Below are 6028 nucleotides of genomic sequence, written 5' to 3'. Positions count from 1 at the left end.
ACCTTCATTGACACAAGTAAGACGCCCATCTTTGAGTGGGAAGTCGCAATTCTATTTATCCATCTTTGAGTGGACAAAATGGTGCTTGTGTCAATGATACTTTCAATTTTTGAAAATGCCACAAGGAGATCAACTAGACGATTATATAGTGTTTTTATATTGTTACACTTTAATTTTGTATTGTGCGTCAAGCACTTGGATAAGGGCTTTATTCGATGATAAAAAGCAACCTTCATCTTTTAAATATTTGTCTTTGTAATGCACTACCAGAAAACTGCCTCACTAAGCTCTCTAGTTTTTTCTTAACCAGGCTGTTACAATAATATACATATACATGTAATACATGTATTATTATTTTGATATAAATATTTGACATTTTTTTTGGTCTTTATTTCTTTGAGGTATAATGATGCAGAGAGCAAAAACATGAGGGTATTTTGGGTAATAAAGTGTGGGGAAATTTTGGGTAAAAGAAATGGCCCAAAACAGAGAAAAAAGGTAAGTTGTACACTTTTCTAAGTTTCTTGAATTTGGTATAGTGAAACCCCGCCTTACGGCCACCTGAGTAATACAGTCACCTTGTTATATAGCCACTTTTTTTTGGCGGCCTGGCAAAAACAACCATACATTTTCTTGTAAAAAAAATCCTCTTTAATACAGCCACCTCATTAATATGGCAAAACTTTTTTGGCCCATTGATGACTATATTAATGGGGTTCCACCGTAGTTTCTTGGTATTGCCAACAGCTGCAATCCCCTAATGACATGAATACAATAGATTGAAAAGCCACTAAATAATACCCACACCAAAAACGGGAGCAAACCAACAATACTTTTAGCAACACCAAGAAGCACTCTTAATTCCTTTTCTACAGACCTGCACATTTAACATGCTTTCCTTTTGCTAGGGGCCATTTTTCAGTACTGAAGTCAGGGAAGTACCCACGCAGACGTGGTAAGGTGGCAAAATGGAAAACTTGAGGAACACAAATTCGGACAAGATGCCAATTTGAGAGCTAAAAAGGTAGGTAAAATACATGTACATTATTTTGTTAATGCTTGCAGTGCAAATATTTCCACTGTGTAGGCTACGTCATCCACTAAGTGATTTATTTAGCCTGTTCTGTAACAGAGCTGTGCTTTGGCAGTGCCTGGTGGCCCCTGTTGCATTATTGTTGCTCTTGGGTGACAAGGAAGTCTTAGTTTGTTCAAAAACATTCATCCTGGGTAACTGGATCTTTCAGGTTAAGGGCACAAGGCTCTTTCATTTTTTAAGAACACAACTCATGTTTTGCATGTTTGTCTTATGCATACATAATTTATGATTGTTATAGAATGCACGAGTGCCACACCCTACCCCCTTTGACATTTTTAATGTTAACAGTGTTGTTGCCATTTATTTAAGGGGTTTGATTGTAGTGTAAATTGCTCAGAGCAGAGAGCAAGAACCAAATCTGAAGATTCAAAATAGTCAGAGTGACTATTTTGCCAGACTAAACTGTTGCTGAAGAACAAAGTAAATGTTAATCAAATGTTTATCACACTAGTCATGCCACTGTGACTAAATAAGTTTTTTTGGTGTTCAGAAATTGAGGAATCGCACAGACGTGTTGGACAAGGCACAACTTTCTCCGAATGACAAAGCCAAAATAAAGGCTTTATTAGACGTACACAATGCTATCCAATTTATGTCTTTGGAGGAGAGTGAAGACAATGAAGAAGGGGGCCAGCTATCCACCACCCAGGTACATCAGGCCACTATGCTCAGAGAGGTCAAAGTTAAGAAACATCAATGCTGTTCTTGATGCCTTTTGTGAGGCTCACATGTCAAAGAGGCAAAAAAAAGAACAGCCAGGAAAATAACCAGAGAGGTTGATAAATACTTGTCAGACAGACCAGTACCAAATAACTGCCCTTCATAGGCAGTATGCCAATAATACCGCCAAAGTAACAAATTGCTACAGTGATCGCTACTATGGCAACTGGGAATAAAAGGTCCAAAAATGATGCTGTGCACATTATGTCCAGAAAATGACCTTTAGCCGAAGCACAAAATGAGATGGCATAGTCGCTCTACATGAGTATAAAATTCTACTTTTCCCCTATTTTTCACTGGTTTAAAACCTATCATGTTGTTTTTCTCTTAATCAAGAAAGTATTTGACATTTCTAGTTCACTGGGCAGTAATTCAGTCTTCGCTGCGTTTTACTAACAACGAAACCAAATGAGCGAGAAGCCCTGTGTGACTTTTGGGTGCCACTTGCATAAAGTTGAAATTTGATGGTCAACAGTGACATTCTCTCTTCAGGACTCTGCTTCCACGACCACCATAGTAGAGGTCACTGTAGCAATTTGCTTAAAGTCCCTAATGTATTATCGGCCTTCTTTAGTCAGGATGACCCTGTGATGATCAACTCTAAATTGCACAATCTTATTGGAAAGGTGATAAGAGTTTTATTCTTTAAGACAATCTTTACTCGACTGTGTTCATTAAAATTGCTGAAATTACAGGATAGTCAATGGATTATCCTAAAACTATAAAACAGGGAGTGTAAGATAGATGCATTGTGAAAGCGAGGCGCTTGTTAAAAGTGCACAGTTCGTGATTATTATTCAAACTCAAATGTAGGCAAATTCTGGTAGACTACTTTGTATGCCACCAGGTCTAAGTTGTGTCCATGCAGTTACAGCAGAGTGGCAACAAAAAGTGAGACACATATGTAGAGGTGTTGGCTTATACATTTGTATATAAAGCCTATGGTTAGTTTTGTTTGCATCACTGTCGTCTTTGTAGCAACAGTCTGATACTCCCCAATAATAGCCTCTCATCAGTTTGTGTAGGCTTTAACAATAATTTTTGGGGATGATCCACCAAGTACTGGTACTTGCTAAGAAAAATTAAGGCAGCAGTTTAGATTCCCTAATGAGATTTTATGCAGAAGTAAGACTTTTATTTGTAATATTGTTCTTATTAAATTATGTAATAATTTTGCTGTGAACTACTTCTTGGAGTTATTTTGGAATGGAAATGCACGTTACTTATAATAATGTTAGTTAATTAATTATTATACAGTCAAACCTCTTTAATACGGAAACCAAAGGGACAGAACCAAGTGTCCGCTTTACAGAGATGTCCGTATTATAGAGGTAGGGAATGTATGATTGTTGGCATTTCTGGGACCAATCGAACTGTCCGTATTAAAGAAGTGTCCATAAGAAGAGGTTTAATAGACTCTATAATTATTATGTTAATTTAATCATTTCAAGGAAACAAAATTGAATTTTGTCAGTTCTAAAAGGATTATTTAATAGGCCATTTCCGAGTTCCCCCGGGCCTCTGTTTCAAAACGAGGGTAGGTGCTCAGCGTTTGATATGGAAATCTTTTTTCATTCTCATGCAAATAAAACTCATTTTCACAAGAAAGGTTGCGCACCTAGCCTCATTTTGAAAGTGAGGGTTTTTGGAACTCGGAAGTGGCCTATTTAAATGGAAAAGTTTCAGTTTTGGATATAAAAACTGTAGAAAATAGGAATACATTGTAAGGAGCCTCTTTTTTATTGTGAAAATATTTAATATACATATGTACATATTATATGAAAATGGAGAGAGAATTATTTTAATGAAATCTTTAGTCCCAAAAATGCACCTAAATATGACTCTGCTTGATTTGTGTGTATCAGCGAAAATGGGTCATTGTGGATGTATGAAACGGTCCAGGGTTCTCTCACAAACGTCCACTTTTTTATACACCGGATAGAATGAACATAGGATTCGAAACTGGATTGTTAAGTAAAGTTAACACATTTAGGAAATCTAGTGAATAATCCACCGAAAGTGGAATCTGGGTGAACATGAAGGCTGCAGAAAGTAAACCGATCAAACTGAGTTTCCGCATTCATTCTTCCGGGAACTTAACGGATAATTGAGTATCCTCTGAATTTACGAGCTGCGGAAACATGACGGCGGTTAGCGTTTCCGCAAGAGTAAACCTGACGGAAACGCGAGTATAAGGGATGCGTTTAAGCGCCTCCGCAGAAACTGAAACATGACGGATACACGTGTTTCCCGCAACGGTTAGGTACAATTCCGTCCGCGGATATTCAGGTTTCCGTGAGGTAACCGTTACAAAAACGGAAACGGAAACACCTTTTTTCAACCTGTGACAGATATTTGAGAAACAACGAGATCAAGGAGCTCCCGTCAGGGATATTTTCGAATCTCTCTTCCTTGCAAACGCTGTAAGTGAGCGAAGCACTATTTCATTATTTTTTATATGACTGACCTTGAAGGAAACGAAAACCTCTTTTGCGACCTGCGGGTTGGGGCAGGGAGGGGTTAGGAGGGAGTCCACGGTCGATTTATTACCCATAGTTTTGCTTCGTTTTTCAGCTTTCGTTTTTTAAGTCTTTAAAGAGTCTCTTTCAACCACAGTCCTTTGAGTGCACACAAGTCAGAAGCAACCATTTTTGGATTAACCGAAATTCAGGCTTGTCTTTTCGTCTGTTTCCATCGTGTTATATCTCAGAATTCCTTCGCCTTCTCTCTCACTTTTCTGATAACCTTGCTTGACTGATGTTACGGTATAATTCAACCGACAGAGAAATACAAAAAAACACTCCTTAAAATCAACTAATTTAATTATCTATGTTTCAAGTGATTACTACAACTTGGGAGCGACTCTCATACAATAGAACCTTACTATAAACTACTTAGAGCCTATTATTAACCTTCAGTCGCCACTGACACAAACCCACAGTATACACTGCTATCACCAAACGTCCTGGAGCCACATGGAATGACTTAACTTCAAAGTACTCCTCAGCAAACTGCTATAGCTCTCCCAGCATAGCTTCTCCTATCAATCTCAGCCGTAACAACAACAACTCAAAGCTCGCTAAGCCCTTATATACAGTCATTCCATGTTCTAGATACTTCTAAGAGCTTACAAGACTACTATTCTTGTAACATTACATCGTGAGTTACATCATCCAGCAGAGTGTTCTAGACAGTTCTACTGCGTGACAATAAAAAGTTCGAACTGGTGCAAACATCGCGTGACTGGAAAACTCCAGAAGCTTGTTATTTACATTAGCTCTCCATAACACTAACTATTGCTAAAATTGCCCTGCTAGAACTACTTTGCCTTGCCTTATTGCTCGGTAACTTTTTTTAAAAGCCCAGACTGAGCTAAAGGGGGTCTTCTGCGATGTTCGCTAGCTAAGAATTTACACTACCGCTAGCCATGCCGTTTTTAAACATCATACTTATCCCCTTAAAATGTGCAACACGTATGTGTTACGCTGATTTTGGAAGTGCTTCTTCTTCTTGGTAATCCAGTAATTAAAAAAAATCACCAAAGTGCAAATTATGAGAGAAGATTACTTGGCACACCCAAGAATTAACGATCACTCGTAAAAGCTTGCATTTGATCTGGAAAGCCGTCACCTTCAACAATTTAAAATTTAGAACAATACAGTAGACCATTTCTTGATACGGTCCTCCCCATAAGCAATATCTTCCGGTTCCAACGTCAGCACTCACTTTCACGTTGAGACTCCTAGTATACAAAACGTTAGAATTCTCCACTTGCTTACTTAATAACATTTTGTCTCCTTTATAAAGAAAAAAAAGATGCCTTGAAATTTTTCACTCCCAGTTTTATCAAGTTAGCGATGCCTTGTCCAGCATACAGCGCCCTCCTCCTACTTCAGGTCGTATGGATAAAGAGTTTTTTCCGTTCAGTTGAGTTAGACATTTTTTAAAGCAAAAAATACTCATTTCGAAAGAAAAGAATCTCAAAAGGCGAAGGCGTCTCAAGAAGCCATGAAGGCTTATAGGTCAGACTTCCTCTTTACATTAGATTTAGTTGTTATTATAGGCATTTATTAAATCTTTAAGCAAGAGAAAACGTTTTCCGTGTTTGCATAGCCTGATTTGAACACGAGAAGGGTTGGGAGAAATCGAGACAGTAATGCTACTGTAATTCAAGTCAACATAAATCCTCTTACTCTTAAAATTATTGTATGA

At 37.9% G+C, this 6028-nt stretch overlaps 1 long non-coding RNA gene across 1 annotated transcript; it reads left to right on the top strand.

Moving 5' to 3' along the window:
* Positions 1 to 450: 450 nt before the first annotated feature.
* On the top strand, positions 451 to 1770 carry LOC140938425 (uncharacterized). Its single transcript, XR_012165536.1, has 3 exons — positions 451 to 498; positions 909 to 1024; positions 1587 to 1770. It is a non-coding gene; the product is annotated as an uncharacterized lncRNA (long non-coding RNA).
* Positions 1771 to 6028: the final 4258 nt, after the last annotated feature.

Source organism: Porites lutea, chromosome 1 (assembly GCF_958299795.1).
Source record: "Porites lutea chromosome 1, jaPorLute2.1, whole genome shotgun sequence".
Classification (NCBI taxonomy): Eukaryota; Metazoa; Cnidaria; class Anthozoa; order Scleractinia; family Poritidae; genus Porites; species Porites lutea.
Note: the sequence above shows the minus strand (reverse complement) of the source record. Positions and strands in the feature narration are given on the sequence as shown.